Source organism: Myotis nattereri, assembly GCF_964212035.1.
Source record: "Myotis nattereri genome assembly, chromosome: 12".
In the NCBI taxonomy this organism is placed as follows: domain Eukaryota; kingdom Metazoa; phylum Chordata; class Mammalia; order Chiroptera; family Vespertilionidae; genus Myotis; species Myotis nattereri.
The window spans coordinates 70,339,938-70,351,098 of NC_138087.1; the positions used below are offsets into that span (position 1 = coordinate 70,339,938).

Genomic DNA, 11,161 nt, shown 5'->3' on the forward strand with positions numbered 1-11,161 from the left:
TCTATTGACCTATGATGAATATTTAGGTTGCAGCCAGTTTTAGACTATTATGAATGAATATACTGTGGCCATCCATGTGCAAGTCTTTTTTTTTTTTTTAACGTATTTTCATTTTCTTGGGTAAATACATTGGAGTAGGATCGCTAGGTCATAGGCTAAGTGTGTGTTTAACTTGGCTATAAATCTCTATATTTTGCTGATCTATCCCCACTATCTAGCCTTCCATGTGGTCTGGCATGTAATAGGCACTCAATATGTGTTTATTAATTGAAAAGCCTCAACAATTAATAGTGACAGCAGATATAAGTCCATGTCTCTCTGACGCTCACCTTAGGGCTCTTTCCACTCCTCCAAACTGACTGATCAGAGGAAAACTATTGCTGCAAAGCCTCCATCTCAGACTTGTGTGTGGGAAACACCAGTGTTCCAGCCACATGCATCCCATGTGAAATTGTTCATGACGGAGCATGAGTGGAGACAGCTCTGACACAGGCAATGTTTCTCTGGCCTTATGTTTAACAGGCCCAGCTTGGCCATTTCCTTCCACCAGGGAGCTACCATTCTAATCCCCTGAGTTCTCTCTCTCTTCACTCTCCCAATCCCATCAGCTCCTGTCTGGCGAGGCTAACAACTCTGACAATGCTGCCAGCACAGAGACTTGTGGAGGGATTGAAATCACCACCTGGTGACTACAATTAAAATTTCTCTCCTTTGATTTATTTTGGTTGGGGAACAAAATCATTTAAGTTCTTGGAGATGGAGATAAGATATGATATATGTCCCATCCATTTCCCTGATAGCAACGCTTTCTGCTGCTAATACACATAGAAAGGAAACTTCAATCACACCCACACTTCACTACTTATAGCAAAGGAAAGATGAGGTGGTGAAGGCAAAAAAGGAAGAGAAGGAATAGTCCAGAGGAAGGAGATAACGAGAAACATGCATGATATTCCTGGTAATAGAATTTAAAGCAAAAAGAGATGTGTGTTTGCTTGATTTGCAGAATTGTCTTTTCCACTGAGAATGAAGCCCCTCTTTTCACTTAATTGAATAGACTCAGATATCGCCTTGAACATGATAGAATCCAGGAGTTCTTATTATGGGGGTCAAAGGATGAGTTTGTAGAGGATTCATGAAATCCTGACATTGAGGGAGGGGGACAGTAAAGGCACCTATCTTCCCTCAGATGCTCAAAGGTGTCTAAAGACAAAAAAGGTTGGGAAAATACGCTGATTCAGTAAACCCCTATATTTTACAGTTAAGGGTACTTAAATGCATCAAAATAAGGAATTGACTCAAATTCAGATTGTTGATCATATTTATGTCAGTCAGATTAGCACCCAAGACTCCTGACTCTCATACTCAGTCTATTTTATATTGCCACTCTAATCTGCACACCTGTTAGTAGGAGGTGTTGTGATTTGTTCTGTATTTCAGTCAGACCACCATAACAACTCCTGGAGGCGGGCAAGGCAGGTGTAACTGATGCCATTTGGCAGATGGGGATGGGAGCTCAGAGTAACACAGTCAACCTACTTCTTTAAGATATATTTAGTAGACCTGCATTGGCATGGCTTCAGGGTTCAATTCCAATTCCTCCTTCAGATAGCAGATCCTTTTACCCCATGCATCTTGCCTCAGGTCCAGCCCTACACAAGAGTGGGCATGTCACTGAGGCTTGGGTCAATCAGAATATGCCCCTCCTTTTGAGACTATGATTGGCCCCAAAATAGACACATGATCCAAACTCACCCTATCAGAAATCTCCTCTGGAATTTTTAAAAACTGAAATTGGAAGTGGTAAGAGATTGAGGAAGATGCCTCAGATGAAAGGTCTATAGGGCGAAGGCTGGGAAAATAAGACCTACTCGGCAAGAATGCAGGCGGGAAGATAAAACCAAAAAACAGTATTTTGATCCCTTGGATTTTCCTCCCCAAGGCTCACTTTTTATAAAAAATAGCTTCCTTATCTGTGAGCTATGCAAGTATTCTCTTAATAATGCTCTTTTTTTTTTTTTTTTTTTTTTTTGCGGGGTTGGGGGAGTGAAGTAGGGGGAGGAATTTTGGATAAGTTAGTTCCTGTTAGATTTGTAACCAGAGGAGCTCTGCCTATGTATGAATCAGGTGATCCAAGCACAGACCTAGTCCCTGGGACACATTTTCTTTGGGAAAGCCTTTGATATCAGTTACAACAATAACTTACACACTTTCAGTGCCAATAAGAAGCAGGAAGATGCCTGGGGGAGTTTAGCCACATCGCTACATGGAGGATCCTTAACGAAGGGCCATTCACTGTTCTAATTTCAAAGTTTCAAGAGGCGTTCTCATCTCTTTTCTCTGTCTCCTGTTTCTCTCTAGTGCCCTCTCCTCACTCTTTTCTAATACTCTCTTCCTCCCAGGATCCTTGTTTACTATCCATGGAGTTCTGATGCCCCCTGCTGCTGGCTGCTGGCTTCTCACTGGTTGCAAACCCACACTTTCCTCTGGTTGCTGGCTTCTCTCCTTCTTGGTTTCTTCTGCCTCCACATCATCTGTGCTAGTTCTTTCTCCAGTCATATTATGTTTTTCTCTTATGTTCTCTAAGTGTCTGGCTCTATTTCCTCACCATTTTTCTGTGCCGCTTATGCCTCATTCCATACATCTTTGTTTCAGCATCTTTCTTTCTACCTCTCCCCCTCTCTTTAACCTCCAGTTTCTAATTGTGTCCTTTCTGCGTCCATTTCTTTCTCAGCCCATGTCTTAAATCCCCGGGTTCCTGTATCTCGATCTATTTCACAGGCACAGTTTCTGTCGCACACCCTCATGCACTCTTTGGTGAAATGTCTAATTTCACAGGGAAAAACACATGGAATCTTTCTCTCACTGTCCTAAGACAGTTCAACAAGGAGGAGGTCGACCTTACTGAACAGCTGGGGTGGTTATCTCTTTGCACAGAGGTATCTGTAACTGAGAAAAAAAATCACGTTCATAGGTTCTAGAAAGTTAGGTTTCTTCTGCAGGCGCCACCACCAATTTGCTGGGTGAGACTGGACAATGATTTTCCCTTTCTGAACCTCACGGTGGTGGTGGTTTTTTATTGTTCACACTATTACAGATGTCCCCCACTTTCCTTCTCTCTGCCCATCTCCACCCAGCCCCCCTCCCCTGGCCTTCACTGCACTGGTGTCTATATCCATGGGATATGCTTACATGTTCTTTGGCTAATTTCTTCACCCTGTTTTACTCAGTGTGACATCATTCAGTCTGTTCCATGTATCCATATCTCTGGTTCTATGTCGTTCATCGGTTTATTTTGTTCTTTAGATTCCACATATTAGTGAGATCAAGCCTCACATTTTAAAGATGTATGGGTGGTGCCCTGGCTGGTTTGGCTCAGATGCATAGAGCGTCGGCCTTCAGACTGAGGGGTCCCAGGTTTGATTCTGGTCAAGGGCACATGGCCGGGTTGTGGGCTAGATCCCCAATAGGGAGCGTACAGGAGGCAGCCAACCAATGACTCTCTATCATCATTGATGTTTCTATCTCTCTCTTCCTCTCCCTTCCTCTCTCAAATTAATAAAAAATATATTAAAAATAAATAAAATGAATATACTTAAATAAAAAAGATGTATGGGTTGTGAGGGCCAGAGGTGGGGAGGGAGTATCAGAAGACCATGAGCCACCTGCTAGATTAGAGAAGGGAGCTAAGGTTCTTGGCTGTTTGGCTCTACGTGACAGGCTAGTATTTGTCACAGCTGTGCCTCTGATGTTCTGTGTATGAGGTGCCTGCTCAGGAGGTCCTGCTGATGAAAAGATCCTTTTGTGAACAAATAGGACTAATATTCCATGAATCCCACTGGCCAGAGTTTGTTTTTCTACGGAAGTGAGCTATCATTAGCATTTGAGATAAACACCCAAACAACCTAACCGAAGTGCATCTCCATTCATCTTGGTTCCCAGGAGGGAGGATGTACACTGTGAAGGAAGAGCACGTAGTTCATAATAGTCCCTGTGACTTTCCAAAGGAGAGTGCTGACATGGGGGTAGCATAGGAGAGTGTGTGTCAAACACTGCCATGTCCGATGCATTGTACACCCAATTTCACCACAAGACTCACAACCCTCCTGAAAGGTGTTATTTATGATAAGAAAACTGAGCTTCACAGAGGTTAGCTAAGTTGACAGCCAGTAAGAATGAGGGAAGGTTTAAAGCTGAGTCATTCAAGTGCAGAAACTCAGGAATGTGAATGGAAAGTAAAGGCTGGTCCTGAGGAGACCTTGGCCTAGCCCTAGACTCTGCTTCCCTGGGCTGAAGTTCCTCCAACTGCAAGATGCTCTGGCAGTGGTTCTCAACCTTCCTAATACCACGACTCTTTAATATAGTTCCTCATGTTGTGGTGACCCCCAACCATAAAATTATTTTCGTTGCTACTTCATAACTGTAATTTTGCTACTGTTATGAATCGTAATGTAGATATCTGATATGCAGGATGTATTTTCAGGGGTCGCGACCCACAGGTTGAGAACTGCTGCTGGGGTCTCAGGAAGTTGTAACATATTATGATTCTGTCACTCTGTCTATTCCTCACTGCTTTCATTCACTTCCCACAATTGGTCCTGCCCTCCAATCAGCTGGTACTTCCATCCTCAAGGTCCTCCCATGCTAGCGGCTGGAAGTGGTGTGGTTGCAAGAACAACACACTTCCTTCTCTCACAAGTGGAGAACTTAGCTACCCTAAAATCCCAGTGTTATATCTCTGCTGATGACACCTGAGTCCCCATCTCTGTGCAAGCTCCAGTCCCACGGTGCTAATGTTGAAACAGCCATTTGGGTAACAGAATTGGGTTTCTGTTATGACTTCTCTGCTACCATCAGTAGTCAAATGAAACTCTGAGTGACTCAGACTTACTTCCAGGTCATCCCTGACTTCTCCCCTCTGCTCAACTTTTCATTTATAGTCATATTCTTGGGTGTGCCCTCCAAATCTTCCCCCTCCTCTCCATTACCTTTGTCTCCATTCTGGGGTAACACTGTTGTGTCTGAGAATGTATACATGTCTATAAATTTTACATCAGTGGGTTTCTCATATGCCAAAGACTATGTAAGAATCAAATTTTTTGTCTCCAAAGCCACAAAAAACGTATTTAATGTTTAAAAACAACTACGTATTTTAAAGCTATTAGGAGGATCATAAAGAGCTGTTGAAAAAATTAAAGGACAGCCTTAAATGCATTAATTGAAAGAGCATTTGTAATTGCCTTTCAAATTATTCCTTTAGCATTATTTTAGAAAAATAAAAATAAAATTATAGATGGATAGCAGTGTTACATTACCATTAGATAGGATCAAAGTTTAAGCTAGAAATTAAATCTATATTTGGTTGCAGAGAAATGTGAAATTTACCTATAGCGATTTTCTCCTGACGCTAAATTAAAAGCATGAGCTGGCATCTTTATAACAGAAATGGGTTGACAGATATAATCTTGCCTTTAAAGTGGTTTTTCATATATGAATAGAAATGTAATGAGGATAAGAATAGTCTTCCGTATTAACTGTACAGTTCATAAGGCCTTTGTCATCGTTGGTCACCTTAGGTGTGAACGTCATCGGGCCATTAAATTAAGGCTGGCAGAACAAGTTTTCAAAGCGCTACTGTTTCCAACTGATGCCATCCTCAGCTTTCTAGATTTTCTGGATGAGGATTATTTTCAGTTCTTTTTTCTGGTGATATGTACGGAAATTACAGCAGATGTATAAAGGGAAGATCAGAAGCCTGCTGTCCAGGTTCATCGCTGCATGTTCCTGGTCCTTTTCAAATGCAGGTATTTGATAGTCAGTTGTTCTACTACATATTAGTTTTTCCACTATTATCAAGAGGCGAATCATAATCCAAATGCTATGCCCCTGGTAGTAAACTGACAGATCCACCATGTGGCTGATTCATTGTATTGCGTCTGACAATGATGTATCAAGTGGTATAAGTTGCAAGTGGGTCAAAGGCGAAGTTAAAGCCTGTCCACCGCCAGCAGTATTCACCATCTTTGTCGAGCTTTCTACCACACCTCATGCCACTTCCCTCTAGTTCTTCTTTATTGAGATCTCAAGGCCCCGCCTCGCTGTCCTCTTCTGCTTGCCACACCTATTTACACACAGAAGATAGTCATTCTGAAGGTACTAGGGGGATCGTGTTCAGTAATTCTTGCAGAAGCCAAATCACTGATAGTATTCTGTAACTTTGAAGGCCTGAGAACTGATACAAATGGTCTTCCTTGCTCAGTTTCAAGGAAGGTCAGACCTTCAAAATCCTTTCTCCTCATAGAAAACTAGACATCTGTCCCAATCAGAAGCTGGTTTAAGGATCCGTCCTGAGAAGGCACAGGGTGAAGGAACGCCTCTTTTTAAGAGCTATGTATGCATCCACCGCCACTTGCATCACAAAGAAATTATATGAACCAAAGAGCTGACTCATGACATTTGTACTGAGTTCTTTAAAAAGTTCAACACGCTGACGAGGCCTCAGAGTGTTTCGAAGCCATTCAAGGCACTTTGTCTTTACAGAATCAAATCCATAGGACCCTGCTGATGTGTTAAAACCACATACAGCTTTCACATTAATTATTTCCTTCATTGTCTCACCACAGTGCTGTATGAAACCATCCTACTGAAGCAGATGAGCTGCTGCCAGAATGGCAATAATAACTCGACTGGCCTTTCCTAAGAAATCACCTCCATATAGTGACCCCAGTGCAACCTGCAGTCCTTCTACCTCAGTATTCTGGCCAGGAATCTCCAGTTCAATGGTATCCTTTCCAAGAACCACTGAGCATGCTAGACAAGTAGCCAGATTTACATAAATATACTTTATGTGAGTTGTACTCTTCTCCTAGAGCACAATCTTTTATGATATTTAATTTTTTAAAATTTTTATTGAATTTATTATTTTTTAAAAATATATTTTATTGATTTTTTTACAGAGAGGAAGGGAGAGGAATAGAGAGTAGAAACATCTTTGAGAGATGAGAGAGAAACATCGATCAGCTGCCTCCTGCACGCCCCCTACTGGGGATGTGCCCGCAACCAGGTACATGCCCTTGACTGGAATTGAACCTGGGACCCTTGAGTCCGCAGGCCAACGCTCTATCCACTGAGCCAAACCGGTTAGGGCTGAATTTATTACTTAATCTACACTAATAACAGGGTAATATGCTAATTAGACAAGATGTCTTCCAGACGTCCTTCTGGACAAAGCCACAATGGCTCAGCGGCTGCAAGGCCCGGGGGTCAGGCCTCGAAGCTGCTGCGGCCAGCAGTGGCAGCAGCAGTGGGGTGATGGGGGCGGTGCCTTCCCCTAATCGCCAGATCCCCTCCCACAGAGGGAGGTCAGACTGTGGCTTAGGCCCACTCTCCCTCTCCCCAGGGAGCGGGCTTAAGCTGTCAGTAGGACATCCCCTGAGGGCTCCCGTACTGTGAGAGGGGGCAGGCCAGGCTGAGGGACCCTGCCCCCATTGCACAAATTTTTGTGCACTGAGCCTCTAGTAAAATTATAAAGGTTTTAGGTATACAATTCTATAATACATCATCTGTATATTGTATTGTGTGTTCACCATTCCAAGTAGAGTTTCCTGCTGTGACCATTCATCCCCCCTTTACCCTCTTCTACCTCCCCACACACCTCTTCCCTCCTAGTGATCTCCATAATGCTGCCTGTGTCTATGAGGTGTTTTTATGGGGGTTTTCCTTCTTAATCTTTTTCACCCAGCCCCACAACCTGCCTCCCCTCTGACACCTGTCAGCCTGTTTTCTGTATCTATGAGTCTGTTTCTATTCTGTTAGTTTATTTTGTTCATTAGATTCCACATATAAATAAAATCATGTGGTACTTGTTCTCTGACTGGCTTATTTCACTTCCACTGGGCTCGGGCTTGCCCCTGCTGGCACAGCACTAGGCTGCTCAGCATACCCATGGGCCACAGCTCCCCACTCCCCAGGATTTGAGGGAGAACACCTCAGGGAGCCCAGTGGACCCAGTCTTGATCTCCCAACCAGACTAGCCACCTGCTGGTCTCCACCCATCCCAGGTGCCTACAGGACCACTTTCTCATCACAGCCCCAACCCCCAACCATAGCAGCAGATGATGCAGCCTTTAATCAGCTTTGTATTTCCCACAATGCTTAACATCTTGTAGTTTTAAATGTGGTAGATACTACATTCTTGTTTTTGTTTTCTGAAGGTTGAAAGAGTGAGAGGAAACATTTCAAGCATGAAAGAGAGAGGAAGGGGGACTGGACATGTAAAACAGATAAGAAGGAAGGGAAGGGAAATATTTAAAAAGTGCTGTGTTCTATTACAGGACTCATTTAAGAATGCTTCACTGTTGTTTCACTTTTTGCATTGAAGCGCTGATTGTAGAAAAAGAGGACCACAAAATGGAAAGATAAGAGACTAGGAAGCAAGTGAATATTCAAATTGGGAAACACAGTTTCAAATCTCTCAAGGCAGAAAGTAATTCAGTAAGGAAGCGGCCCTTGCTTTTCAGGATTGTGCCTTTGAAAACACCTTTTGTAGGTGCACGCTTATCCAGCAAAGCAAGATGCCTCCCTAGCCCAAATGCTGTCTTTCCGACAGCTCCAGGGAGACTGCTCAGCATGCTGCAGCCTCTGGTGGAGCCATTATCATCGCTTTCCCCACAGCACAGCCTCCCCTGGGCAGATGCTAGCAATCGATACCAAGCACCTCACACTTTAAATCCATCAATGAAAAGGCTGTTACAATAACAGCAGCTATTTTATGTGGCTACTGATTTCTTTCAGGCCTCCCAGACCCAAAGGTTGGAAATAATAACTGGTCATTTTTCATCAAGACAGACAATACAGGGGGACGAGTGGAGCAGAGGTGCTTCCTGTGAGCTGTACCGCCCAGGCGAGCGCTGCCTGGTGACGAAATACACACCTGCCTCCTGGGAGCTTTCTGTGCATGTGCCCAGGAAGAGCAGCAATAGAAGTTCTTACCAGCATGACACTTAAGGCAGCACAAGGTGATCCTGCCATCCTGGGCTCACCCACCACATAGCTCACATGACCTTCCAGAGGAGGCTGTGCGGCTGGTAGAAGGTCAGCATCATCCCCATTTCACAGATGGGCCAATGGAGATACACAGGGGAGGGGCTTATTATGTGGCAGAACTAGGGCAAGAACACAGAGCTTCTTTCTCCTAACCCAGTTCCTGTTTATTTTTCTCCACTCAAATGGAATAGCAAGGAGATGAGCCAGTGGTATTGACCCAAATCTTAAGGGAGTGAAACCACATTGTGTTTTGGCAGAATATTTAATGACTTGGGGAAATGTTTATGCCATAAAGTTAAGTGAAATAAGAACTATGCATATATGTGTGTAGTATTATAATTATAATCTACACTAATAAAAGAGAAAGATGCAAATTGATCATACCTTCGTGACACCCACCAGCCCATCAGGAGTGAGCATGCAAATTAACTCAACAAAGATGGCGGGTTAATTTGCATACACAGGTGTCAAGCAGCCAGGGCCGGGGTGGGACGATTGCATCATCACCATGGCTACAATGCAGGTGTTCCGCACCACCCCAGCTGCTCCAGGCCTCTGGGCAGTGTGGGAAGGCAGAAAGGTGGCTCTGGGCTGGAGCAAAGGCAGAAAGGAGGCTCCAGCCAGAGCGAAGGCGATGCCAGCAGCCAGGGAAAGGAAGGCCCATTCTTGCACGAATCTTCGTGCATCGGGCCTCTAGTCTTTACCTAAAAGTTTCTGAAAATTTTACATAGGCACATATACACATGATGGATAAACTGAAAATATCTCTGATGGTGGAATTCTTCCTTATGCTTTCCTGTGTTTTTTACATGTTTTACAATATGCATGTATTCCTTAAAGTTAACTTGAATATATAATTTGAATTAATAACTTATATGTTGGCCCTGGCCAGGTAGCTCAGTTGGTTAGAGCATGGCAACAATATACGAGAATCAACCAATGAATGCGTAAGTAAGTGGAACAACAAATCAATGTTTCCCTCTCACACCAGTGAAAACAAACCTTCTATTTTTATACACATATACACATAGATAATCTCAAGAGAAAATCCCCCCTTTTTTTTTACTTGTCTTGTTTTTTCCCCATAGAGGCAATAAAATGAGGTTGTAAATAGAATCCAAAGGCTATGTGACACCATATTACTGGTCACCCCCCTTTATCTCTCTAAGCCTCACAATCTTCATCAATTAAAAAAAAGGCATATTTCGCCCATCCAGTATCGCTCAGTGGTTGAGCATCAACCCATGAATCAGGAGGTCAAGGTTCAATTCCTGGTCAGGTCACAAGCAGATTTTGGGCTTGATCCCCAGTGGAGGGTGTGCAAGTGGCAGTGATCAATGATTATCTCTCATCATTGACGTTTCTATATCTCTCTGTCTCTTCCTTCCTCTCTCTCTAAAATCAATAAAAACAAGTTTTTTTAAAAAAGGCATATTTCACCCTGGCTGGTATTGCACACTGGTTAGAATGTTATTCTTTTTCTTAAAATAACAGTGACCAGGAAATACTAGGTGCTCAATACATGTTTGTTTTCTGAATAAAAGACTAGATGACTTGATGGAAAGAAAGAAAAGAATAAATGGATGGGTAAACTGATGCGTAAAGAAATGAGCATGTCAATTAAACCACCAGTGAAGGACAGTCTGAGTGTCTCTGACACAGCTCTGAATGCTGCAGGTATGGATGCTGAAATGAGGTCAAAACAACTGGAATGGAGCAGAAATGGCAAAAACAAATAGGTCAAAAGACCAACAGCAAAATGACGCCACAGCCAGGAAACCCGTGACTATTATTAGCCTGCCATTTCCCAAAAGTAGCATCCGATTTCTTGTAATGGACCCGGTGCATATTGAAAATGTCCAGCCATCCTGCCCGTTTCTTACCTGGTGCATCCGTTGAGGCTCATGTAAAAGTTTCAGGCCCCAAATATGGACAAGGACAAACACCTGCTCCAATCTGCCTGAGTTAGACTGTGTGTGTGTGTGTGTGTGTGTGTGTGTGTGTGTGTGTGTGTGTTCCCAGCTAATTCTGATTGTCAGTCATTTTTAGGGTCTTCTACAGGAATGAACATTCTTATACTGGAGAGAACGCTGTACCCGACAGTCATTTATACCGT

General features: G+C 43.3%; 1 pseudogene across 1 annotated transcript; it reads right to left on the reverse strand.

The window, feature by feature from the left end:
* Nucleotides 1-5,656: 5,656 nt before the first annotated feature.
* On the reverse strand, nt 5,657-6,881 carry LOC308527771 (germ cell-less protein-like 1; annotated as a pseudogene). Its single transcript has one exon. The product of its transcript is annotated as a germ cell-less protein-like 1 (transcript).
* Between the last annotated feature and the right edge of the window lie 4,280 nt (nt 6,882-11,161).